The following is a 27,946-nucleotide window of genomic DNA, read 5'->3' on the forward strand; positions in this document are numbered from 1 at the left end:
TATTTAAATGGGACTTGCAAATCCAAGACTGTCTTTAAAGGGGCTATAATCCATCATGCAGTGTTGGTTCCCTTGGTCTACCAGAGATCTATGATCTTAGGGTCGAAACCTAGAACTCCACAGATGAGGAGGTTATCCCCTGTCAAACTTTTGAAATTTGACAGAAATATATTTCAGATTGTGTGATGCAGCCTCTTGTTTATCCATCTCAGTTACTGAAGAAGAGTATCTCCAGTGGGACAAAAGAAACTGGTATAAAGTGTGCAGTACGTGAGGAAGCTGTTATGTATGTTTCATGGACCAAGAATTCAGTTCCACAATTCTACAACCTGATATGGGATGGTGGGATAGCCCAGTGGTTGAAGTGTTCACTTGTTACCCTGGTTCAATTCCCCACATAAGTAAAATTTGTGAAGCCCATTTCTGTTGTCCCCCACTGTGATTTTGCTGGAATATTGCGAAAAGCAGTATTAAACCAAACATTACCAATCACCTAACCTTGTCTCTCACATGTTCATACAATGTTATGATTAGTTACATGAACCATGTACCACTAGCATAGTGTGATTCTTGTCAGTGATTTACAATAACCAATAATTTATCAAAATACATTTTCTCTTTATTCAATTTTGCAGAAAAAATCTAAAAATCTTTAAGGAAATGAAAATTTGAAATGCAGCAGTCGTTGTGGGATACTCACCTAAGTTGATGGCGTCTTGTGTACCAGAAGCAAATCCAGACATTGTTCTTTCATTAGTGCACTAGCATGCATAATGTGTAATAGACAGAACTTGATTGCATGTTGATTTCCCAAAGACGTACTTCATTCCCTCGTCAGTTTCAGACATACACTAATTAGTGCCTTTGCTTGTTATCTGAGAACTTCTGAATCTGTCCTCCTTGCATGTTGATGGGACTTGATATATGTTTATTTTTCACTGACTTTAAATTATTGATTTGAAAAGTCTAGATGAGGGAAGATTAAAAAGACTGTCTACGAAGGGCATTAGTATACATTCCATAAATCCTTGAGGGCTTTAGGTTTTTTCCTTCTGACAGTTGCATAATGTTGATTTATGAGAATGTCGATACTGTTTAAGATGCCTAAGAAAATGTTGTTTCATGTAACATAAAGCTTACTTGCATATGTCATTTACAGAAGAATTTAATATATCTCTGATCATTGGTGTTTCTAGGGGATGAAGACCTTTCTACTTTGTCTCCTCTTTCACCATCAATCATGTGTCAGACAATTTCATGCAGTCCCTGGGGGTGATGGCTGTTGATGTCCTGTGGTATGGAGTCAGAGGGATGAGGTGTGGAGGGAGAGGGGTGGAGAGGCAGAGGGTAGGGGTTGAGGGAGAGGGGTGGAGAGACAGAGGGTAGGGGTGGAGGGAGAAGGGTAGAGAGACAGAGGGTAAGAATGGAGGGAGAGGGGTAGAGAGACTGGGTAGGGGTGGAGGGAGAGGGGTAGCGAGACAGGGTAGGAATGGAGGGAGAGGGGTAGAGAGACAGAGGGTAGGGTGGAGGGAGAGGGGTAGAGAGACAGAGGGTAGGGTGGAGGGAGAGGGGTAGAGAGACAGAGGGTAGGGTGGAGGGAGAGGGGTAGAGAGACAGAGGGTAGGAGTTGAGGGAGAGGGGTAGATAGACAGAGGGTAGGGGTGGAGGGAGAGGGGTAGATAGACAGAGGGTAGGAATGGAGGGAGAGGGGTAGAGAGACTGGGTAGGGGTGGAGGGAGAGGGGTAGAGAGACAGAGGGTAGGGTGGAGGCAGAGGGTAGAGAGACAGAGGGTAAGAATGGAAGGAAAGGGGTAGCGAGACAGGGTAGGAATGGAGGGAGAGGGGTAGAGAGACAGAGGGTAGGAATGGAGGGAGAGGGGTAGAGAGACAGGGTAGGGGTGGAGGAAGAGGGGTAGAGAGACAGAGGGTAGGAATGGAGAGAGAGGGGTAGAGAGACAGAGGGCAGGGGTGGAAGGAGAGGGGTAGAGAGACAGAGGGTAAGAATGGAGGGAGAGGGGTAGAGAGACTGAGGGTAGGGGTGGAGGGAGAGGGGTAGAGAGACAGAGGGTAAGAATGGAGGGAGAGGGGTAGAGAGACAGAGGGTAGGGGTGGAGGGAGAAGGGTAGAGAGGCAGAAGGTAAGGATGGAGGGAGAGGAAGGCAAGGCAGAGGGGTTGAGGGAGAGGGGTGGAGAGGCAGAGATACAAGGTGGATATAGGTGATGAGTGAGATATAGGGTAGGAAGATGAGATAAAGGATGGTTGTTGGGAGTGGAAGGTAAGATACAAGGTGGATATAGGTGATGAGTGAGATATACGGTAGGAAGATGAGATAAAGGATGGTTGTTGGGAGTGGAAGGTGAGATACAAGGTGGATGCAGGTGGTAGTTGGGAGTGGAAGGTGAGATACAAGGTGGATGCAGGTGGTAGTTGGGAGTGGAAGGTGAGATACAAGGTGGATGCAGGTGGTAGTTGGGAGTGGAAGGTGAGATACAAGGTGGATGCAGGTGGTAGTTGGGAGTGGAAGGTGAGATACAAGGTAGATGCAGGTGGTAGTTGCGAGTGGAAGGTGAGATACAAGGTGGATGCAGGTGGTAGTTGGGAATGGAGGAATGAAAGGAGTGACATTGAGTGTTTCAGTGTAGTTGATGGAGTAGCATGGATTTTACTGTTCATGGTGTATGTGTGATTCATTATCATTGGAGAAGGCTTTTACCCATTTGCTCATTGAAACTCAAACAAAATAAATGCTGTAGTTTGGTGGTAGATCTTATTGCATGACATAAAGTAAAGTTGTCTTTCTGGATGACTTCCACTGGCTTCATTGAAACCAATAATATTAAACTGTTCTATATTAAATGTAGAAATATTTAATTAAATATTAAGTCTACTTTGTCCTTTTTTAGAATTTATCAACTGAAAATGGTAACAGATGATGAAAATATTTTTCAATTGCTTACTTGAGCGTTGGACATGATTGTTCAGTAAATCACTACAAGCCATCATGGCACCTCTAAACAAGTGCTGAAAATATATCTCCTTTTATGCTATGTTTCTTTTTACTTATGTGGAATGATCTGTCTGGTTGGTATTCCTCCAGTGTAGACATATTTGTGTCAATAGTCACTTACTCACGGGGGAGATCTTGCGACTGTGCCGGGTGCATGACTCGCTCACCATTGAAATAGCTTTTATACACTGAATAGTGTCAATGGGACTGGAGATGGGATCTATTGGTGCCTATTGAAATATTCTGATGTGCAATGACAGTCGATATATGGTCATACATATCGACTGGCTCAATTACCGGCGTGTTCCTGATACTACAACCAGGGAAATTAGTTGGTAGAAATGATGGTCAAATACTGTCCTTCTAAGCAGGAAATTGGACTTTTAGCCAGAGTATACACGACAGATTTTTCCAATATAGATCTGTGCCAGATAGATTGAAATATTCGATCTGGCGGAGTACTGTTACTTGGAAATCAATTCGTAGTCAGGTACGATATCATTAGCAATGGATGTACTGTGCAAGAGGTTCGGTCACTGTCAACAGTTTGCAAATGAAACACGACCGATATGCAATATTCATGCAAATCTTAACAAATAAAACAAGATTCAAATCAAATTCTTTTAGGGGACAGGAAAGAGATTCCTGAGTTTTTATGATAATGGAGCCCTAAAGTGGAGTTCCTCGAATCTCAAGTTGGCCTCCTTGTGAATGGGGAAGAAGAGTCATTGTTCAAATGCTCCAAAAACCGACAAAAGCCATGGAAGATAGAGCCCTCAGCCGTGCCAAGTTTTACTTGTTTCATAATGAACTGGCCTGATTTCCTTGACATGCAAGTTTTAATTGCCTTGGTGCCAGACCCTCAGTAATCAATGCTCGTTCATTTCATCAAAGCTTTGTGTTGCTGATGATAAAGTATTGTGATTTGCAGGGAACAGAGGCAGCGATTGCCTGCCCCACACTAGTCTTAGAGAGCTTCCCCTTTGTAAGCCTATTTGAAAGCATTGTCTTGCTGAAGGACTGCCGATATCGCAATGAGTCCAAGACGGCGCTTCTCTGGCAAGGAAAACTGGCAATCTACTGGCTAATGAAATTTACCCAACTTGGGTGAAACTAACAGGATGAATTGCATGAAGCAGAGGTCTGATTGCAGCTAATGAATCCATTTATCCCTTCTCCGACTCCCCCATTCTTCTTCAATCGCTGTATATTGGGCCAGTATTTATTTTTTGCCCCATACTTAGTGCGGATCTCCATGACAAAGAGCCATATGGTGACATTGTCTGTGCTATGTGAATGCAGATTGTTGCATGGCTATATTGTACAGGCATTAGAGGCGAACAGCATCCTTTATGGCGATGTTTGCCCCCTGTCAGAAGAATACACAGTCTAATGTAGCGTGGATGATGTCAACAGACACACAATACAACACTCAACGACAAGTTTAAACTGCTCTGCTCCAAATTGCTCCCATTGTCACCTGATGAAACTACTAATTTCTTGTTTCTTGATTTGCAATCGAGCCCAATAACAGAGGGCAAATCAGGGGTGCTGTTTGAGGGCTAATTCTGCCCAATATTGAGTCTGCATGTTGCCCCCAGCCATCAGATGGCAATACACTTTCGGCTTCTTTCTGTATTGAGGAGTCTGGTCGAAGGGCAGACTGGAGGAGGTCAGATTACTTGGTCACCAGTACCACCACCTTGAGCCTTGCTTGACCTGAAGGTGTGGGTCAGTTTGGATGAGTAATGTCATCTCTATGACTTAATGCATGGGACTCTTCCGAGCATTATAGTGTTGTCTAGTACATGCAGCCACACATACACACACATGCATGTCATCATATTAGTGAAATATTCTTAAGTTTGACTGTAAGCATTTCACCTCACCTCATACCAAAAATGTGCTATTACAAAACCGCCTCCTCGGCATATTTGGATATATAGGATGAGTACAGAAAATGCCTGTTGTGCAGGACAGGAATTGGATGTCCATCTGTCTTTGCTGCTGTAGTCCTCTTTGTGAATTTGCATCCATATAACTTAAATTCATTTCAGAGCAGCTCTAAACTTAACTCACTTGCTCAATATTTAACTATATGTTAACCCTATCTCACCTCACGATGATGGAGAGGATGAACCTTTTACTCACTAGAGAGATGAAAACAGTGTCATTACTTTGATGAAGATATCAGGAGATATACTGCTCAGTGAATGATAGTTGTGCCTGACAGCACTTTAGTTTGCAATACCACTGTTGAGAGTTAAAATTTCTTTCATTACATTTGGCCCATTTGATGCATGTATATGAGCTTTGTGAAAGGTTTGGTTTTGCTATTAAAGATTAGAAGACAAGGGCTTAAAGTAATATTTCAGTAAATGTGCAAACTCTTAAAATGATGGTGATTCTGCTATTTTGGGGTTTTTTTTAATCAAGTCATTACAAACAAATTAATGAATAACAGAATCTGGCCTGTTTCAGAAATTAATTAGACAGTTATTTTGGTATTCTACCATGACTCAAGAAAATACTGGATTCTGATTGGTCATTCAGAAAAATCAGACGGCATCAATTCTGGATTGACGCTATCTGATTTTAGGCCGTTTCACCGTGCATTAACAAGTCTTATTGTGAGAACTACTTCCATTTGACCACAATGATGGCGGGTCACAACAACAACTCCATGGAATTTGACGCTAACTCTGGAATTTGCCACATATACAGTTCGAATTTTTGTATTGAACATGCGTCTGATTCTACTCATGCGGTGCTTCACTACGTATGTATATACAAGACTGCCGCACTACTTCAGCTTGATCACAAACATGACTGATATGAACACAACAGACGTGATGGAAATGCTGAAAAAAAACCCAAACCATTTATTCAAACTCAAAAAAATACAATTATATGATACTTCCTCCACAATTCTATGGGAATTTCACTATCATATTTCCTTCTATTATAAATACATTCAATTACAATACACAGCCCCTAACACAAAGAATATCTAACACATAAATCAGAATGCCTTGCCAAAATACACCCCTATCTGTACAAAATTGTGCAGCAAAAGGTTAGAAAACATTTACCTACCTGGAATATGGTATATTTGTTTCCATTTAGAATGGGAAATTCCCAAGATGACCAGATTTATACTGCTCATACTCCATGTCACAATAATATCTATATGTCAAAAATTGAACCACGAGAGTTCTGCTCTGCCACCATCCCCGCAAGGCAGTCACTGTCATGTTTGTACACTTTGAGAAAAGCTTGGCCTCAATCCATCCCCAAATGATGAAAACAAAGTTTCCAGGAATCCCAAGTTAGTCGCATGTACACACAATTTGACTAAACGGCACTGTCACTCTTTTGCCGCATGCCGGGGTGGAGGCAAGTACATGAAAGCTCAATCAACACTCGCCGAACGTGAAAATCAACAGTTTTTGATGAGATGCAGATCGTAGGTCTATCAGAAAAGAATTCTTTGATTCTGAAGGGTTCTGATTCGACATCCAGTCTAGTATTTTCCGCTTTCTCCTCAAATTTAAAACTTTCGCAAAATGTAAACACTGTCTCGTCCGCCATTTCAAACTGTTGCGCAACTCTTTTCCATGAAAATAAGTAGGTCAGACGATTCCATTATTGTGTAACCAAGGGGTAGAGTATCACGGCAAACAAAACAATAGGCTGGTTTCAGTTGTGTCGAGTTGGGATGATAAAAACAAGCTCTTGGGCATTACATTATTGCATTGAATTAACAGTTGTTTGTTTTCTTTAGACAGAATATTTTTTTATGTTGTTATGTTTAAATAATATGGAAGGCACCAACCACTCCCTTCACAGATGAGATTAACTCACCTCTCATCCCTTGCCGGATCACGCAGTGTCTTCCACAGAGCGCGGAAGTTCGATTTTAAATGGGTCATGGTAGAATGGAGATAAACCTACTGTGTTTGAAATTTAGTCGCCATAAATTCAGTACAGCATGTCTCTGATTTTCATACACAGTAGGTTTATCTCCTAAATATATTTTGTAAGAAAACCTGCTGTTATCACCGTGATTACGTAACAAACCCGAGTCAGTAGGTCATCTACGCCCATAGTTGTATTCTACCAGTGTTTTGACTGTTATGATTATGTGTACTCTAGGACTGTCAACAAAATAGTAATTTTGAAAGTTGCCATATATTTGATAATCTCACAGAGAGGCCACCTCATAAGATCGATAACGAAATGGCAAATCTCGTACATAATACAGTAATCATACAATGTCAAACTTAAAACAGGTGTGAAGTGAGTGAGTTAAGTGTTAATCCACTTTTAGCAATATTCCAGAAATAGCAGGACAGGGGACAACAGAAATCAGCTTCACACATTGTAGAGAATCGAACCCACAACATCATCGAATGCTTTTACCACTATGCAACCCCACTGCCAGGTGAGAAATAAAAGGTAATCATTTCTAGTAATCTTCAGTTGCGGATTTGACATATTTACTGTCGTTTTCTCTTCTTCATTCCTATGAAGCAATCACCACCAAAAAAAGCAAAAAAACAGTTTATTGAAATCATAACCATTTCAGGTCTTAACTTACAACCCACCTCTTTCACTCCGCACTCAGCTCGACTATCAGGATTGTGTGTTCATATTTGCATAGATTTGGTTTGTCATGACGCTATTGAGCACTTGTTGATGGATGCGAGGCACTTTAGAAATCAATATTTGTTGTTAATACTATTAATTATTAGATAAGCCGAACCCTTTTGGGGGATCCTTAAACTTTGTCATATATGATTTCATAGATAGTACTTCTAGAATAATCTTTGCAAGTAGTGGTGGTGAGGCAGCCAAATGGCTAAAGTAAAACTGAACCACTCACTCACTCATTTAATGCAAGGATGGTGATGTTCAGGTGTTATAGTTGTTTATATTTAGCTTCTGAAATTGGTTTGGGAGCTGTGCTCAGAGCTTTTTTTTCAGTGGCATAAAGACAAATAGATCCTGTCATATTCCACTGACGAATGCATTATGTCAAAACACTATAAATCTGATAAAATATCATCCCTATCAAGAGAAGTGTTATTACTTTTTTCTGTAATTGAAAGTCAGGATGACCTGTGAGATATTGAAATTCCCAAACTAAGTTGGCGTGATGTCTGCTGTCTAATCGGGACTCGCACAAAGCAGTCTTGCTGTATAACTGTGGTACAAGTCCTTAAGACTGCATTCTTAAACGCAAACCTTCACCTCCAACAGTGCTAGTGAGCATGTTTGGGCAATAGTTTGTGGCAAAGGAAATTGATTGCTTCCTTTGTGTAGTACATCTGTTGTGTAATAGCATCCCCAACAGCCACATTGTCTCTGATGGGTGTGCACACATAATATATACTGAGCAGAGCAAGTAAGGTATCGGGAATTAAAAAAAAAAATAGAATTTTCACATGAATTACTTCAGTATGTTTTTGAAAGAAGGGAAGTATCCAAGTGAGATGCAGATGCACACCTTGCCACAATCCATCATGGTTCGTTGATATAGTTATTCCTTATGATTCCATTTGGATTTTATGTCCAGTTTGGATTAGGGGTAAGTGTATGTGTAATACTTTCCAATCTGCCTTTGCCATAACGAAACCATTGAAGTTGCTAATGTCATAGCATGTTTTATGTTTTCAGTTTTCATACAAATGTATTCATTTCACAAAACAAATAGCGTTTTGGTATGAATTCCCCTGTAGGAATGTGATGAGGTTTTGTCATGTTTAATCATGCTTGTGAGATACAGGTGATGATTGTCTGAGAGCCTCATCCTTGTGATGCCTTTGTTCCTGGTTATGCAAATGAACTCACTGCAGATCATCAGAAGAACCATAATTATCATCAGAAAATCTCAGCTTGCAAGAACTAACGTCTAATTTTGATTTGAACAAAAAATAATTTCTTTGAATAATCCTTTGAAGCAACGATTACACTGATGATTCATCAATGGCCATGGCAGTGTGGTGACAGGACTCTTGGTGAAATAAAACTTCAATTTCTCCTCATATTAAAATTGTTGCAAAAGATGGCTCTTTCAGGATCAAGTGACCACAGGGGCTTTCTTAGACTGACATTTAAAAAATCTATGGTTAACAAAGAAGTGATGCTTCTTTCAATCCTACAGGTTGAGCCATGCGTTGGTATTTGGCTCTGAGGAATAATCAGATATTTGTCATCAAATCAGCAACTCTTTTATAGGTGGCAATTTGCTCTTTTTGAACTGCATAATCATATTTTCATTTCACTGAGCATTTTGAAATTCATTTCTGGCCAAAAGGGTGTTAGGAGCAGATTTGGAACCTGTTTGTTTCGAGTGCCCTCTTTTTTTCCTCTCTCTTGAGGATGGAGGTGCTGACATTAATTGTTATTCCTGATTGACTGTACGCTGACACAGGGTCAAGTTGATTAATGTAATAAAGTCCAAGACCTGGTTCCTGGAAGTCGGATATGGCCAGTGGTCAGGCCAGCTTGAAGGATTGTGTGTCTTTGTGGAAGTGCCATTGGTATAGAGCAAGGAAGAACACCCCCCCACCCTCCCAACTCCCCTCAGCTGTTTATCCTGACCCAGTCCTGTAGCTGAGTAGTTTAACCCAGCAATCAGGTGAACACCAGTTTATGGTTGGGATGTACAAGCTTTAGCAATCATGGTCAACAAGATTTGGCTAGGGAAATGAAATCAGGACTCAATTTGTGAAATAATGGAGATAAGCAGGTTGTTGAGAATCTTCATAATTGTACCAGTACTGTTTAGATCTGTGACTATCGATGTATCTGAGGTGTGATGGTACTGTTTGGATCTACAGAGAAGTGGTGTGTTAGAGACTGTACCATCTAGATCTTCGGCTATAGATGTATCTGTACATCTGAGGTGCAATGGTACTGTCTGGATCTACAAGGTATTGGTATGTTGGAGATGGTACTGTGTAGGTCCACAAATAAGGGTGGTGTGTATGTGGTGAGATGATACTGTCTGGATCTGTGATGTAGTACATGTATCTGATCAGATGTCTGGCGATACTACTGCGGTCCAGATCTGTAGAATGGTAGTCCACAGACAAGTGGTATATTTGAGGCAAGACAACACTATTGAGATTGAGAGACGAGTGATTTGTCTGAGGTGGGATGGTACTGTCTGGATCCACAGAAAAGTGAGTTATTTTGAGGTGAGATGGTACTGTCAAGATAGAGACAAGAGGTGTGTCGGTTGTGAGATGGTACTGTCTTGATCCACAGACAAATGGTGTAGCTGAATTGAGATAGTACTGTCTGGATTCATAGGCTCGTGTGTCTGAGGTGAGACAATACTGTTGAGATCGAGAAGCAAGTGATGTTTCGTTATGGAAGCAATATTGGATTATTATAAGACTATTGTGTGTGAAGACAAGCATATTGTGAAGTTGTGTGCGACAAGTCTGCTGTGGCATTGGGTGAGATAAGCCTGCTGTGGCATTGAATGAGATAAGCCTGTTGGGAAGTTGGGTGAGATAAGCCTACAGTGACATTAGGTGCGACAAGCCTGCTGTGGCATTGGGTGAGACAAGCCTGCTGTGGCATTGGGTGAGACAAGCCTGTTGGGAAGTTGGATGAGACAGGATTGTAGTAATTTGGGAGATGAGTGTATGTTTGGGAGAGTTAGGATTGTAATTACGTAGAATACGACTACAAGGCTGTAGAAAGACTGGTGAGACTAAAGTTTTATGACCTGTGTCCAGATGCCTTGTCTATCTTCCACCCATTCACGTTACCATTAGTACATGGACTTACTGTGATAATATTGGCACAGTTGAAACTTGTTAGTTTGTTTATCCAGTACTACCTTTTCAAGGAAAAGAATTTTCCCCGAATCTGTAGAATTGCATGTATTTGTTGGCACTTGTGTCATTCATGATGATTCAGCAGCATTAAACTCAACTCATTCATAAGCTGTGGTAAGGAACACAACTTACACTGACTTCAGCAGGTTTGCCAGGGGCAAGGTGGTGTTAAGCCAAAGTTTCACTATGGCTAGGTGTGGGTTTGGATCCTCGCTGTGGTCAACATTCATCATAAATTGTAATTGTCAATTAGGAGAACTTTTCGATTGTTCAAAGTCATGTTTTGTAGAAACTTAAGATATAATGAAAAAAAACAAAAACAAGTAGTTATGAATGATCACTCAGCTGGTAATAGAGGGAGTATTATACAGAGGCAAATGACAATGATTCATTCCAACTTTTCTTGAATTAAGCTTGATGAGCACACAATGAAGCCTTGAGCATGTTTCCTCTTTTCAACTGCTATGTTACATTATAAACAGTTTCTGGTCAGGGAAAAAATAATTGAATTTTTAAAATTAATTAACTATTTGAAAAGATGAATCATAATTAATACCTTAACCAACTTTTCAGCACTTAATTTCAGTGAGTCTAAGTCTTTTCATTAATGTGGGAAATTAATGCTTGAATCATTATCACCCCAGCATTGTTGCAGTGGCAATGGGTAAAGTTTGGCAGGAAGAGAACGTAGCAGGAGCAGTGCCGTCCAAACCAGTGATTCATCGTACAGGCAAAATTGCGAAATGATGACTCTGTTGTCGCTTGTAGGACAGAGCGCACAGGCAACCGTGAGGGGAATTATTTTCTTAAAATTCCATTTTGCAATTGTTTTCTCTTTCCTGAAAACTTCTAAAGGAATCAAATTTTGAAAAACATGACTCTGTGACTGGAATAGCAAATCTACCGGCGCTATTTGGCATCATTAATTCCAGACCACTAGCAATTATTGTGCTTCTGCTTTCTGTGGAATCTGGGGGAGGGTCAGAAGAGATGACCATCAATGAGTCCGTTTCAAGAAAATCTGCAGAATGAAAAAAAAAGGTTGTTTAATAATCTGATTGATAAGCTAATATTTACTTATGAAATTTCCTCTTGGTAATTTGGACGTCATGGTCGTAAAAATGAGTTTCATATTCAGTTAAGTATAAACCGTTTCTTGCAGCATGCTTCCAGAAGATCTATCCATGCATTCCACTCATCCTGCCTGGATCAGCATGCATAATTCATTGCCAAGCCTGTCCTGTGATGTAATCATTTCAAATGGATGTATTTCACAAATGCCATTGCATTGTCCGGAGTATCTAGCATCAAGACAATATCACTTGTCAAGGGATTTTTCATCATTTGTGTAATAGGTCTGATGCATTTGAAACAGCAAATAAATTTGACTTTTTAATGTTTTTTGGCATGGTAATTTCACGATTCTATTAGATGATTTTTCACACTCAAAAACAGTAATAGACTCTTACTTTTAATGGAATTGAAGCAAACGTGATACAGTATCAATAACGCAAAGATATTGATCTGATTTGTTCGTTATTATTTTGTGGACTTTTTATAGCGATTGTGATTCTCAATCTCTTTAAGGAAAGTCAGTCTGACAAATCTCGTAGCCCTCACATTAAAATAAATTGCTGTTTTTAATGGAATTGGATGATATGAGAAGATACATCCCTCCATTTGGAATAGAGCGTTATTGGAACCATGGAAAAAATATCTCTTGACACGGCACCATCATAATCTCTCTAATGAGCCCTTGTCCTCTCCACTCTATGGCGAAATCACGCATTACATGTTGTGTTCCGTCATGGGGTCCTGGACGAGAGTGGACCAGTAATGAAGACCCGGCTGCGAGAGCAATGTGTTTGATTCTGCAACATCCCTCCATCTGACATCCAGCTCACGTAACGTTGACTCGTCTATCATATTAGTTCTTGTTCTGTCATATGACTACATAGCACTCTTGTACTCAAGTGGATGTCAATTTGGCTGCTTGATATTGTAACTGGTTGAGGTTGCTGATGGCTGTGCTCCTATGAAGCTATGTGTTGACGCAGGAGCATCACACGGATGTATTGATCACCTCCTACGGCTGTTGTCGCCGTTGATGGTGCAGCCGTGCTACCAAACCTGATGCATAATTTAACATACATTTCCCCCTTGGCTGTCCAACTCCGTCTGCAGTGAATCAAATGTGTCTCTATAGGGTGTTTGGAAATCTTTGGACTTGTGAGATATTTGTCCATCTTTAACCCTTTGAAAAAGAAACAATGCTTGATGTGTATGTTGTGGTAAACTAAATTAGTGTGTGCTGGAGTGGGTGAGGAGGGGAGGGGACTTCATCATGATGACAGGAGATTGGGAACTTGAACACTTGAATCCTTGAAGATAAGAAAGGTCTTCTGTTGCAGGTTTGGACTCATTACATTAATTGCTCTGAAGGTTGTTCATAAGCAACATCATTTGACTCTAATGTGCTAATGTGAAGAAAACATCAAAATACGAAAATGTGCTGAACCCAAATGTCTTCAATGCAGAAATCTGTAATATGGGAAATCATTAACATCTTAATTTCTACATTGAAAATGTGCATGCTTTCAGATTTTTAACACCACCTTATTAGAGAGGTACATAAAATGACCAAGTGCTATCTTCATACTTGAAACATGGTCTGCCTGGTAGAGATCTGTGTAGAAGGAAATAACAGTGATATGAAAAGACATGCCATCATTCACACTTGCAGCAGTATCTGTGTCACCTGTGGAACAAAGAGGGACAGAAGATAATGTCATGGTAGGCAAGAACCATTGTTGGGAATGCACAGCCAGATAGGCGTATTTGACTGGCGTCCAGGAGGCTGCAAATACTATTTGTGTGTCCAGGATTTTTATTTTTTGTGACTACTACTTGTAGTACGTAAAGAGTACAGAGATTGGGACATTTCTTGTTTTTTGTCTGAAATTCACAACTGTCGTTGACAACTCACTTACACTGAATGTATGAGTAAAATTTCCCTGTGCATCTAATGTCAGTAGGCCGACAGTGTTGAAGAAGAGCTTTGGCCAGATGAAGTGGAGAGACTGCTGTGCTGACTAGCTGTGTGAAGTGGTGGTAGGTCGTCTAGTGGTTAAGGTGTTTACTCATCATCACCTAGACCTAGGTTTGACTCCACACATGGGAACAAGGTTTAAAGGTGCTATGATATTGCCAGAATAAATTTTTATTATTGTGAAGACCAGCTTTTATTGGGCGGAAGGGTTGATTTAGGCAAATAATTTAAGTATTCAATCATAATGACAAAGACCCAGGTTGTTGAGTTTCTTAGGCTTGGTCCTTTCCTACTTTTATGCATGTGCACATTGACACTTGCGGTCTTTCATTAGCCTTTTGACTTTGTGAGTCAGCTGTAAATGGGTACCTGGAAGGATGAAATCTTAACAGGACCTACTGGTTGCTCATAGGCAGCTTTAGTAAATACTTTCCTCAGAGATGAAGCAAAAATTCAAGCACATGTTCATCTGTTAACCAACTTTTGGCACGTATATGCCAGGGAAAGGGTCCACAAAAGGATTATTTTTGTTCTAAGTCTCTAAGAATTCCGTCAACACTTATGTTTATTGAATGATTACTAAATACGTGTTTGGAGTCAGTTAGAAACTCAGTGGACTCATTGCAAATCAGGCCACAGTAGAAGGTAAAGATTATACTCCATTGTCACCAGGAGTGAATTCTGAGTGTTACTTTTGTTAGAGATAGAACTGATTTTAGTGCATTGTTTTGTCAAGTTTTTGGAAGCATATGATTTAATAAGTACAACAAAATATTTTTCAAATCACTTATCACTTTCATGAATCGCTTTTATGTCACTACTCTCTTGTGCATGAATACAACCCTTGCATATTGGAGCAATACAAAATGTTTTCACATGCCAGACACTTTCTCCATGTTTGGGTCTCACAATAAACAAGGTGATTTATAGCCTTGTTTTAATGTGCTAGAATCACATGACACCAGATTAAGAAGAAAGAATTAAGATAAGGCTGGAGTCATGAGGGCTATATCATAGTGGGTCACTGCCAGGGTCATCTCCCTTGGATGAGAGACAATTTCAAGACTGAGCTCCATTTGCAAAAAAAACCATTACCATTTGTAACGGTCTTCCAAAATCTGTTTCTAAGCATGGGATGAATTTGAAGTACTCTCTGTGTCTCCTAGACTTAATCTAAACTGTTTTCTATAGCAATCGGCCGCCTACTACAATGATGGGTTGCATATCTAAACAGAAATTGATTGAAGTTGCAAGAAGTTATCTGACAATGCCATGGTTACACGATAGTAAATTATTGATCTTTTCCTCGCCACTGAATTAGCCCAGCAGGACTGGAGGGTAGATCAAGGTATCGTCCCGTTTAAGGTTTTAAGGAAGACACCATTATGCGTTTTATGACAGGCTCATGGTAAACATTTTTGCAATGGAAAGGTGGCATCTTGGGTCATAGCAAACCAGTACTTCACAGTATGGGTAACGATTTTCCGCTACCTTTAGAAAAACTCTAAACGGCTGCTGTTTTCTTGGAGTCTGGATTCTGTTGGTTGTGAGGACATATCCCCTGTTAGCTGGAAAATGGGTGCATACGCTTGTTTTGTATGTGCATGCATCTTTTATTGGATTTCCAGCTGCTGAGGTTAGTATTGTCAGCTTTGAAGAGTTTCATTGTGTTTGTTTTATCAAAGGGAGGTAATGAGTATTTGTTTCTGGCTTTTTGATGTTGCCAACAGTTACACCACTATGTACACTAACTGTTAAATAGGGAGAATAAAATATGTTATTGTTAGTACAGATACATCAATGATGATGAAGTGATTGATTGAATGATATTTTGAAGTTATGATTGATTCTCCTGAAGAAAACCTGTGACTACAACAGCAGGAATTTAAATTTGTGAGAAAAGTAAATCTTGATACAAATATGATGTAGATCGTGTACACTCTTGTTGCAGATAAGTGCTTCTGCTGCTGACCTTTTCTAAGGGAATTGTGCACTATTTCATGTGAATAGGGTGTTTTTCACTTGCGGCCTGAACGGTATGCTTGATCACTGTGGAAATTGCTTAAGAAGTGTTAACGAGACATTGATAATTTCCTGGGGTAACTTCAGGACACAAAGATTCACTGGCTGTGTGTGTTTCTTAGCGGACACGAAGCAGTGGGGTAGCCTAGTGGTTAAAGTGCTTACTCATCCCACCAAACACCTGGATTTGATTCCACACATATGTACAACGTGTGAAGCCCTTTTCTGGTGTTTCCTGACTTGATATTGCTGAAATATTGCTAAAAGCAGTTTCCTCTTTGTAGACATAAGTCATTCAAATTTGTTTCTTGGTCTTTGGTCGAGTTGACATCAAATTAAAAGTAGTCATTGGTTTCCAGCTTGTCCATGAAATTAGAACTTGATAGCCCAATGGTTGGTGTATTCACCTGCTGTGTGAGTTTGTTTCTGTGTTTGTAGAAACTGATAACACAGTCTTACCTATAGTCATGTGATTTCGTGGTTACATTGGGGCGGTGGGGTTACCTAGTGGTTAAAGCGTTTACTCGTCATGCCGAAGACCCGGGCTTGATTCCCCACATGGGTACAATGTGTGAGGCCCATTTTCTAGTGTCCCCCGCTGTGATATAGCTGGAATATTGCTAAAAGCGGCGTAAAACCAAACTCACTCACTCGTGGTTACATTGCTTTTATGATCTTATATGAATCTTTTTACACTTTTGCTAAAAGTGGTATAAAACTAAACTCACTCATGTCATATTTGCCATTTGAATTATTATAACCTTTAGCTTTGCACTTGGGTGTGCCATAGTTTTAGTCATGTACACATTCGAAACATGCACTGTATTTGACATTATGGCTAGAAAACTTTTAAATACTTATGATTGTGCGTGTTTGGAAATTTTGTCATTACTCATGTTCGTTTCAGTCATGTTTCTGCCTATGAATCTAAAATATTGCAATTATATAATCAATCCAGACAACTGCCATTATTTCTGTCTAGTCAACCCAGCGACTTGTCATTTCCAGCAAAATAGGTCAAATTTTATGCTTTTACATCCAACTAGAACGCTTCATATCTTTTTATTTTCAGAGACAATCTTGCATAATCAATAACATCATCGTGGTCGTTATCGCGAGTGCATGGTCAATAATGCATAACCCTCTTGGTCAGCTATTCTTGTCTCATCAGTGTCCTTGACAAGTTGACCTTGGAACCACTTGTGGTTTGATAACGATCCTAATTGAGATGACATCACCAAATGAGGCACAGTTTTACCCCTCAGGAGATCCACTTCATAGATACAGTTTCAGGATTTTTGACAGCGGTTTTAAATTTTCATCGATGACTGGAGAAAAATTAGCAGCAATTTGTGTCAGTTTGGGATTATTGTCCTCCCATTTTATGGTCAGCTGAAGCCAGCTATCAAGACAAAAAGATATTGGGATTATTCATTTTTTTGTGGAGATGGCAGGCCCCTGAATTTTGTGATCATTTAAGTGATTACAGAGAAAGATTGACTTGACAGCTGATGGTTGAAGATGGTTTAGACAATGAAGTCTGCAGAGCTGTATTGAAATATTTCTTTTTCCAGACATTCAGTTGGTCGTTTTAGAATTCTGATATTTTCTCGGGTTTTTTTATGTTATAAAAGTTTGTTGGTTGATGATGCACTCAGCAATATTCCAGCTTCAATTTAATCCCAGGCACCACCTTTTCACTCATGCCCTAGGTCAGCATGTAAAAGGAAATGTGTAAACCAACAAACAGAGCCTGTCCATAGGTCTCACTTGCCCACTCTCTCACTCAGCCCACACACTCACTCACTGATGATCAGATGTAGCCACACAAACCACTGATGCATCCCAACATCAGTTCACTCCTACACTGTCAGAATGGATGATAGATAAAAAACTGAAATATGATCACTTCAACATTCCAACACCAGTCTCAATGTATAATACCCTAATGTTTACAGATGAACTTGATTGGACATGTACAGGACCCCATCTTGCTTCAGCAGAGTATTCCATGACACCCCAGCATCACGGGGATCACTGTATGTTGTGTTATGTGCAGTTATTCCCCAGCCAAATCCCAAGGGATCTGGCAACAGTAAGACTTACAGGGAGCTGTCGGGAAATGTTTGACTTTCATGAAATGCTGAAGTTATTGGCTGACCTTCTGAGCATCAAGAATGTAGATATGATTTTATGGACTGTGAGGAGACATTAGGTCTGGTCAGTCAATTCTTTTTTGACTTTTTCCTCATTTGTCAGTCACTTTGACATTCTCCAGGGAAACGGTTGACTGAGGAAAGTTTAGAAGGTGTTAATGCTATTGTGTTGATGCAGAAGAAGGGGATGAGATTAGCCTGCTATTTGACAGAGAATTTAAGTCTGTTGTAATGTTTGCATTAGGGAATATAATAAAATCACCATTTTGAATAGATACTGAATTTTCACTGAATAACAGATCATGTTCCTTTACTTTATAAAATAGATTGCCGTGGACTCAAAGGGATTGTTCTTGAAAGTTTCTGAAATATTAAGAGCATGATTTGTCTTCGAAGAGAATTTGTTTAACAGCATTTCTGAAATAGATTTTGTTTGCATTTTCAGTCTGCTTTTATTTGTGGGTTTATGCTTTAAGAAGCTGTCAGTTTTTATCACTGATGACTAACACTTGAAACAGGATGGGGAGAAGGGTAATTATTGACAAGGTGACGAGTTGTAATGGCTGAATCATGATTTAGTTCAGTCTCACCTGGGTTATTATTTTTAAACCCAAAATCACCTGTCCTCCTTCTCATTTTACCTGGCCTCTAATTAACCTCCCTTAATTTCCCTCTTCCAAGTCTCCTTGACTGAAGCCTTAATTGTCATTGCCACGCTACTCGACAGGACCCCTATGGTGACAGCCACCGCTTTCCCCTGGCCATGTCTCTTTCCCCTGGCCATGTCTCGCTCTTCTCTTGTCCTCCCTCTCTTCTTTGTGCTATCCTGCTATATGAGTGATGATGCTCAAGGCTGGATGTTTTCTTTTCTTCCCTGCTCACTTGGTGTTGGTCTGATTCTGGTCTCTCTATGGTGGTGACGGTGATGTCTCTGTCTTAACATCCTAAACTGTACAGACTCTAGATTGTTGTAGGGACTCTTGTTGTGATGGTTTCAGCCTGTCATTATCACAGTGTTCTCATTTCAGCCCTCTTCACTACTGCTAACTCCAATGTTCTTGATGTCCTCTACGGTAGTTTAATGCTGAAACAGGCAACCACATGTAAATGTACAAAGTGCAGTGGTGAGAGGAGAGTTAAACCTGAAGAAAATGCTTCAATCAGACCTACTGCATGATAGTAGGCACTAAGGTAAGGCAGTTTAGTGGACAGGGACTGTGTAGTGGTTTAAGGATGGAGCAGGGTAAATGTATTGAGCATGTCTGAACTTTGGATGAGCGGTGGGGTAGCCTAGTGGTTAAAGCATTTGCTCACCATGCTGAAGACTTTAGTTTGATTCCCCATATGGGTACAATGTGTGATACCCTTTTCTGGTGTCCCCTGCCCTGATATTGCTGGATTATTGTTAAAAGTGGAATAAAACTTTGGATTGGATGAGTAGTCAGTAGTTGTATGAGAAATGTTTAACACCTTTACCACAACTACATGGATACCAATTGTTAATGTCACGTACATCACTGTTTTAAGATACACAGCATCCTTCTGCTCAAGACTACCAAGTTATGCTGGGGACAGGTAAAAGTCTGATTATGGTAGTCCCCGATGATGTTGCATTTTGCACAATGGAATTGAATGAAACGGACAGAATTTGTTAGCTGTAAAGACCAGTGAAATAACACTGAAACATGTCATTCTAGTTTGTTTAGCTCTGTGAATCTGTACCTCCCCAAATAGCCATGTTAAAGCAAAGGAAGAGTTATGCCCTTCTCCTTCCACCTGCTGTATGGCACTACAAGTAGTGTGGTTGAGTCGCCAACTCCTCCCTCCCACCCACAGTGAATCTGCACCTCCCAGAATAGCCATGTTAAACTAAAGGCAGCAGGACATTTGTTTGTATTTCCATTTCCTAGTTGTTAGTTCAGAGTATTGTTGACTAAGCCCTGTCATCAAGCCATTAACACTGACTCCAGTGAACTGAGCTGGTTAAAGCTGGCATATAATTTGCTGGGTGTCCTATCATTAGTCCACCAAGGCTCACCTGCTCTCATCCTCCAGGACTGGTGACTGTCCAGCTTCCCAGACACTTTGTGCTGGCGTTGCAGTTGTGGATGGCTTAGAGCTCACATGACACTCTACTAGAGAGGTAAGATGATGGATGTGTAGTCACAACAGTCTGGCTCTCAGACACAAATCAAAATTACAAAATGTTAAATGAAAATATCAGTCTAGTTCAAGTCTAAAATGCTGCAGCAAGGCCAGATGACGTCTCCTTCAGAAATTAAGTGTGTGGCTAGCAGTATTCGAGTATGAGGTGAAGGTCTGTAAATAATCAAGTCTCATCCATACAATCCAGTGATCAACAGCTTGAGCATCACTCTAATTTGGCATAAGATGACATGTGGGAACCGAGTCAGTGAGTCTGACCACCCAATCTGTTAGTCAGTTCTTAAGACAATCATGGGTTAAGAAATTAAGTAATGTATTTTTTTTGTTTTGCAGATATATAATGTAAAATATGATGACTATATTGTATGGTACTGCAGTACTCTAGAACTGCAAAGTCAGAGACTTCATCTGAAGGACACGTTAAAAATGTGGGTTCAAATTCCTTACTGTCTTTGCATTTGGGGACAATTTCATGTTTGAAATGAATTTGATATCTATCTGGCAGCTTGTGATATAGAACAGTTTTCATTCATTTGCCCAGCATTTCCATACCAGATTATGATGAGCATGGGTTTGAAGTTCACAACTGCCATGATGATGTTTGTAGGTTTATCAGAACCACATTTGTACTTAAAGAATTTCACCAAAGCAGATCACTGTAGGCTTTCCTCTTTCATGAATTGACATGCTGTGATATTGTTCCCACCTTCTACCCTGCACCTGTGTCCTTTCCACACCATCAACAATCAGCTGAACCAATATTCTGTCAATGTGAACTTCCATCTGTCTCCATGCAGCAGCAGCATCTGTAGATGTCAGGCTCTGCTGGTTCATCCCATATGTTCCTACCATTCCTTAAACTCCAAACTTTTCATGTATTAACTGTTGTCTTACAAAGAAGTTGAATGAACTTGTTCCACATCCTGAGGATGTCTGCATCAAATGGAATCCTTATCTCATCCTAGCTGCTCTTACAACTCTTGCAACTACTCCTCATGTACTGAATCTTGTAGATTGAGTTAAGCTAGTCATATACACAATGCCAAACTACCTCGCACTGCAGTGTAGTTCAGTAAATCGTACTCCTATCCTGTTTCTCCCTGCCGTACTGACATCAAGCAGTCCATCTAGACCCCATTATGTCCCAGTAGACTAAGTCCATGAAATCTTTCACAACACAATATATTTCTCTCATCATTTTTTCCAGTGCTGATTTTTTCTAATGCTGTCAAATGCAGTTGGCTAGGTTTACCTATTTTTATCATTATAATCTAGATTGGTTTTGATTATATTAGAAGCAAATATTCCACCGTTATGATACGTGAATTATCAAAATTAGATTAGAGTAGGTACCAACGGTTTCAGATCCTTCAAACCACTCACACAAAATTAAGTTTTTTCTCTCATTTGTCATCCTCATACAGCCAGACCCCAAATGTAATATCTTCTCTCATTCACTGTCCTCAAACTACAGACCTCAAATGTAGTATTTTCTCTCATTCACCATCTTCAAACAGCAGACCTCAAATGTAATATTTTCTCTCATTCACCATCCTCATACACCCACAGACAAAAAAAAATATGATGTATCTTGTCATTCACCATCCTCATTTACCCAGTTGTGTTGCTGCTGGAATACTGTTAACAATGATGTAGAACCTTTCTTCTACATTCTGTTCAGCTCTATGTTTCTCTTCCAAAAATTATTATTTCCTGACACCAGTTTCATAATATAAATATTATTAGTGCTTGCTGGACTTACTTGTTGTAATTTCTATCACTTTGGGTTAAAATAACGATGTTTAGATTCTGTAATCATGTCCAGTAAACTAGTAGTCTCCCTACTCACATCACCCCTCCCTGCCCAGCCACATCATCATGGCCTTTCCTCCATCCCCTCCACCATTCTCTCAGATGGCAAACTACCAGATGGTCGCTGTCCCGACTTAAGTTTACCCTCACACTCTTCACTTTCCTGCCTCACATAAATTCCACATCATAAACAAAGCTCAAAGGATCAGAACAGCCTATCCTTTGAAGACCAATATTGATGACAGTGTCACCCCAGCCACCCCTGACATCTCCGCTAGTCTGGGCTTTATCAGCGAGGTGGTTTTATGGCTCTTCATTGACTTTGGGAGCCTGTATACTGACTTTTCATTGGCCTTTCATGGGTTAAAGATACAATGGTATCTGTGGAATAGCTGTGTTACTATCAAAAGATAAGGTATCATGTGTTGTGTTTGTAATAGATTCTGTTCTTGTTCTGTGACATCCTGCACTTGTGATTTATCTTTGTAGAAGAATTAATCTGTTGGTCCCAGTTTTATAGAACATATCTTGTGGGTTGGGATGAAGTTCTTGGCACCCATCTTTAGACTTTAGGGCTTTGGAATAAATGTACAAGACCTCTGAGAGTTAGTAATCTTGTAGTGTGTCAAAATATAATAGATTATCTGATTTTATACATTATTCCCATGGCAACAAAATCAAATGATACCAAGTTGAGAAAGACTCCCCAGATAGCAATCAAATACAGTTTTCATAAACTTGCAGCTTGTCCTTTGTATGAATATAATCAGTGTCTTGTTCCCGATTCCCTGGATAGTATTTCTGGACAGAAACAATGTCACCAGAGATTGCAGCAATGCATGGAAATTTCCCTCGATGAAGAGTGTCTTGGCCATGCAATACAGTGGTATCCAGATTTGCACCAGCGAGTTGATTGGAACAACAACATTTGATAACAGTCGGGAAGTCTCTAAAAAAGCATCTGGCATTTGGAAATCTCTAATCACATTAGTTCAGCAGCTGGTGTTTCAGTTCTTCACAAGCTGTCTGGGTTTGACTCCAGTACACTGTGTGCTCAGCAGTATTTTCCTTGGAGAGGTGGGATAGCCCTGTGGTTAAAATGGTTTTTCGTCACCTCAAAGTCAACGGTTTGATTCCTCGCATGGGTACAGTGTGTGAAGCCCATTTCACTGTGTCCCCACCATGATGTTGCTGGAATATAGCTAATTATGGAAAATCATACTCACTCATTAGTTTTGTCAAAACGTTACTTCAAACAGTGAATGCCCCTAGTTCATAATATATGACAGTATGACATGGATAGTACAAAACCATATATTTATATAATATATGGATTAATGTATCTGATAAAATAATCCTTGACTTAGAGTGGGGCAGCCTTGTGGTTCATTTGTTGGCTCGTTACACTGAAGTCCCGAGTTCAATGCCCCGCATGTGTAAAATGTGTGAAACCCATTTCTGGTGTCTCCCTGCCATAATCTAGCTCTAATATTGATGAAAGCAGTGTTAAGTTATACTCACTCACTCACTTTACTTAGGGTCTTATTCAAGCATGCTTGCATTGCCTTAAGGGTCTATTTAAACATATATTATTTGTGTTTGGGACAGTTTACGTGGGAGGTAGAAAGAACTTTATAATGTGTTGATAACTGAAAATATATACCAGTTCTGGTGGCTACATGTTCTTCGTGACTGGCCATCTTGTACAGAGCATAATACTGTTGTATCGCAGCTCGTTGCAGCTAGTTTAAGCATAGACCATGGGGAATAAACATACATCTAACCATTGAGAGTACAACCATTGCTTGTCACAAGTCGAATTTGGAATATGTTGGAATAATTTTTTATGAACAATATTCATGCATCTCAAACCCAAATGTTTACAGTTCAATCACATGAAGAAACAGCTTATCATTTCATATTATAGTTTGGACTGTAAACTCTGTATCTTCAAAGAGAAAAAAGATTTGAGTCACAAGTTTCGGGAAAATGATAAAAAAAGGACACATCATGATGAAGGTGGTAGTTTTCCTGCCTTTGAGTGCATAGAACACCAATTCACTTGGTGCAGCTCTCTATTCTTCATCATGTAAAGTCAAAGTTACTGCATGGAACAAAGTAAAGTACATGGATTTGAGCAAGTGACTAATTACTTGTGTTGTTCTGATGTCTGTGTGTCCTGGTTTCAGGTATCTTGTGAAAGAAAGTGAACTCTGCGAGTGATTGTGATGTGAGTAATTAGCAGAGTATTTGAGTGGGAGATCTTCGGTTGTGATCAGGAGGCAGCCTAGCATGTCCCCACCCTTCCGTGTTGGCAGTGCTGAATATTTCATCATGCGCATGTTTCCCTGCACTCGGCATTGTGGGAAGGGATTTCTGACTGGGAAATTAGTCAGGGCTGTCATGAAATTTTAACTTGGTTAACTTTTTATTCATCATTGAACTTGTTAGCTTTCTTACATGGCGGTCATTTTGATTTGGATGGATTGGTTCAGTTTTTGGAGACTTTTCGTTACGAGTCTTGTGACTTTTTAGTTCTGCGAACAAGTGGAGTGTCAGATGCATGGTGTTTGTGTCAGATGGTATTACCCAGTATGCTGTGTTGCAAGTCTGCCATTAATGATAGATACAAGGAACTTCTCATTTCACTTTCAGATTGTCATGTAGGGTTGACTGTACAGAACATTCCTAACTGAAACAGTTTCATATATATTTATTTTCCAGTCTTCATTTATGAATATTCTTCTACATCCCAATGGTGAATTAAGTTATATTTTGGTATTTAGCTATATCATCCGATCATATACTGTGTTTATTGTGAGCCATCTGTTTAAACAAGCATCTGTCTCCATCAATGGACCCTTGGTGTGATAAGCAGGCTCATGATGTCAGCCATTGCTGTCTCTGGATTAGGCTGTGCTGCCATCATTTTTGTTGAATATTCAGAATGTGTCCTTTAACAATGAAGCCTATCTCATGTCATTTGGTCAAGCTGTGTCATTGCACAGTAAGTAGTTTGATGACTTCTTCAGTCTAATCTACTTACACATTCATCACCACTAATGTAGGTCAGCTGTAATCCTGCTATTTTTTATAAACAGTCCACCATTACTGTAACAACTGCAGTAACCATGGTAACATAATTGAATTCATTCCCGAACATCTCTTTCAAAATCACCTGTCCATGTGAAAGTTTGGACTGTTTTAACTCATTATCTTAAACTAACAAGACTTCTCGAATGACAATGAATATTGATTGTGGGATCAAACTACTCCCTCAAAGATACCTGAGGCTCATCTTTCATTTTCTTTTCAGTGATGCAATTTAAGCTTCATCTGTCTTGGTGTAACTATCCATGTTCTTTCCTCCAAGTCCTACCTGACAGGGACTCTCTTTGTTATGCAGATGATTAATGAACAGATGGTTTTATCTTCTGCATCAAATTAATTACGATGATTGCTTGGTTGGCGGCAATTAGCGACTGTTTACTGTGGGCACATATGCAGCATTGTTAGGGTGGGATGCTAATAGATCCAGCGGGTAGTTTAATGTGTCAGTTTATGACTGGTCAGAATGGATACACAGGGTAGACCATTAGAAGTACTAGGAAGCCAGTTTGTCTGTTAATCTTGAAATATTAGCGGTTGCTACTAGTTTATATTGTTTTGAAAAGTCTGCCATTTGGAAATGTTTTTGTTTTGCATTTAATCTATCCATAGTGTTTATGAAAACTGCTTCACTCTTTTTAAAACATTTAGTTTGTTTAAATGGTAAGTGCACAATGATCAAATGAAATTTTAACAAAACTTGAATTGGTATTATTTTGAAGGCCAGGTTGAGAGATGAATTTGTAAAATGACAATAAGATTTCATATTTTTGTGAACTGACGTACAGCTTGTTATTCAAAATGGGTTGGGAAGAAAGTAATATTTTTTGGTCTAAACAGAACACTTTTGATAACAGGCAGGGGTCTTGGTACTGGATGTTTTGGAAAATGTATCAATCAGAATGTGTCATTTTGTTGGATCCACTGGCACATCAGTCACATAGTAAATATTTCTCATGTCTCTGGGTAGTAGTGTATACAGGGCAGGCATCAGCTTCAAGCATACACTTGTCACTCTGAAAACTCACGTTTCATGTCCAGTGTGGTGTTGATCATTGCCCACAATATCAATGAGTGGATTCTCCTGTCCAGACATGACAATTTACAAACCACTCTCCTATAGCTTCGATTTGCTGAATGCATTGTCGATAGATAACAAGTGTTTGGAATTTTCTTATGCATATTTTGTGTCGAAGTCTAGCTACTGTAGACTGAGCACAGAGTGAAACTGACACATTGGCTATGTATATCTTGGTCATCATTAACTGGATTGATGAACATTGATGAGTCAGCAGAAAAAAATCAACATGATTTAATTGCTCGTCTGGCCAGTTGGACCAAGCCTGGTTCACCTGATAATGACTGATGGCTAGTTGGTGTTATACAACACAGGTATCTCATACTTTGTTTCAAGTTTGTATCTGGCAGTCTATACCTTGTTGCAGGACATGTTATTGCAGATTGCATCAAAACACAGATTGATTTGCTTTCTTGTTGTGGTTGGTGTTCTCTGTGAACCAGTAATTGCCCAGAGAATGAAGTGGAATGTCAATACAGTTTATTTCAAATTTGTGTCAGTGTTGTAGCCTAGTGGATAAGGTGATAACTTGTCGCTGAACACGGAGGTTTGACTCTCAGGATGACTACAACTTGAACCAGTGCTAGTCCTCATGCCTACAGTGAGTGTCAGAGTGAACGTGCATGGTGTTGTGTAACACCTGCCGCATAGTTAAGGGGCAAGGACCAGGTGGATAGTTGCTTGAGCAGCTACTCATTCTATCAAGGTAAAATGACTTGATCTCAGGTAAAGATGGTTCTGTGCTGAGAGAAGATGGTCAATCTGTGGTTGTGTACGGCTAAAAGCAGTAAAAAGTGGGATCCTTTCAGGATAAGAAATATAGATTCAACAAAGATATGTTTAGTTTTTCTTGAAGTTGTTACTAAGCTCGTGCCTCAGTAATATGTTGTTTCAAATGTGTATTTTAGTTGTATTCTATTTTATCAAAAGTTACATCAACAACCTGAATGTGCAACAGCAACTTAGTGCAACAAAGCGTAACATCACAACAGCAACTTGGCAAGTCAACAGCAGCTTGGCAAGTCAACAGCAATAGATACTAGAAATCACAACAGCAAACTTGACAGCTATAAGTGTTTTTCATATTGTAGCAGCACCCACTGTTTGAAATATGATTATGCATTTGCTTTTTGTTTTAGTTATAAAACAATTTGGACTGATTCAGTGATAAATTCTTCTTTGATGAGTACAGGACTTGTCCATGTATGTTTTGTCAGAGTAATGTATCGTGACCAGGTTGGTTGATATTGAGCCAGGAGTGAGATCTGTCCCATACAGCATTGATAATTTACAAAGTTGAAATTAATTGAAATAGACACTTTACCACCCACCGACCTACTGCTTAAAGTTTAATACGTTACATCAGTCTGCCATAATCATGTGACCATCGCGCGGCAGAAATCACCTAACAATTGACTAGATGATATTGGCATCAGTGGTTTGGGACAAAGGTGGGCAATGCCACTGCTTCTGTGATGATTTACAGCATTGTCTGCCCTGCGTCAGGTCTTTGATTAAACCAATATTGCCTAATTTAAAGCCTGTGAATTATTCACCTGAATTCCACCCGAATGGCCAGAAAGCTGTCTCCCAAGGAGAAAATGTCCCCAATCAATACAGTCGCTGTCTACCAAGTTGAGAGATGTCTTTCTTCCTTACCTATGCCCCTAACTGAGTCCAATATTGATCTG

At 39.8% G+C, this 27,946-nt stretch overlaps 1 protein-coding gene across 8 annotated transcripts in view; it reads left to right on the forward strand.

Moving 5' to 3' along the window:
- The window catches only part of LOC137274609 (teneurin-m-like), a 303,728-nt gene that overhangs the window by 20,682 nt on the left and 255,100 nt on the right, over nucleotides 1–27,946 (forward strand). Inside the window, exon 1 of one of the 8 annotated variants that reach the window (XM_067807891.1) lies at nucleotides 12,732–12,768. The exons of the other annotated variants lie outside the window; for them this stretch is intronic. The gene's annotated coding sequence lies outside the window, so the exon portion shown is untranslated. Of the gene's footprint in view, nucleotides 1–12,731; nucleotides 12,769–27,946 lie in introns of those variants that run through there. 8 annotated transcript variants of the gene reach the window in all.

Source organism: Haliotis asinina, chromosome 2, assembly GCF_037392515.1.
Source record: "Haliotis asinina isolate JCU_RB_2024 chromosome 2, JCU_Hal_asi_v2, whole genome shotgun sequence".
NCBI classification, from domain to species: Eukaryota; Metazoa; Mollusca; class Gastropoda; order Lepetellida; family Haliotidae; genus Haliotis; species Haliotis asinina.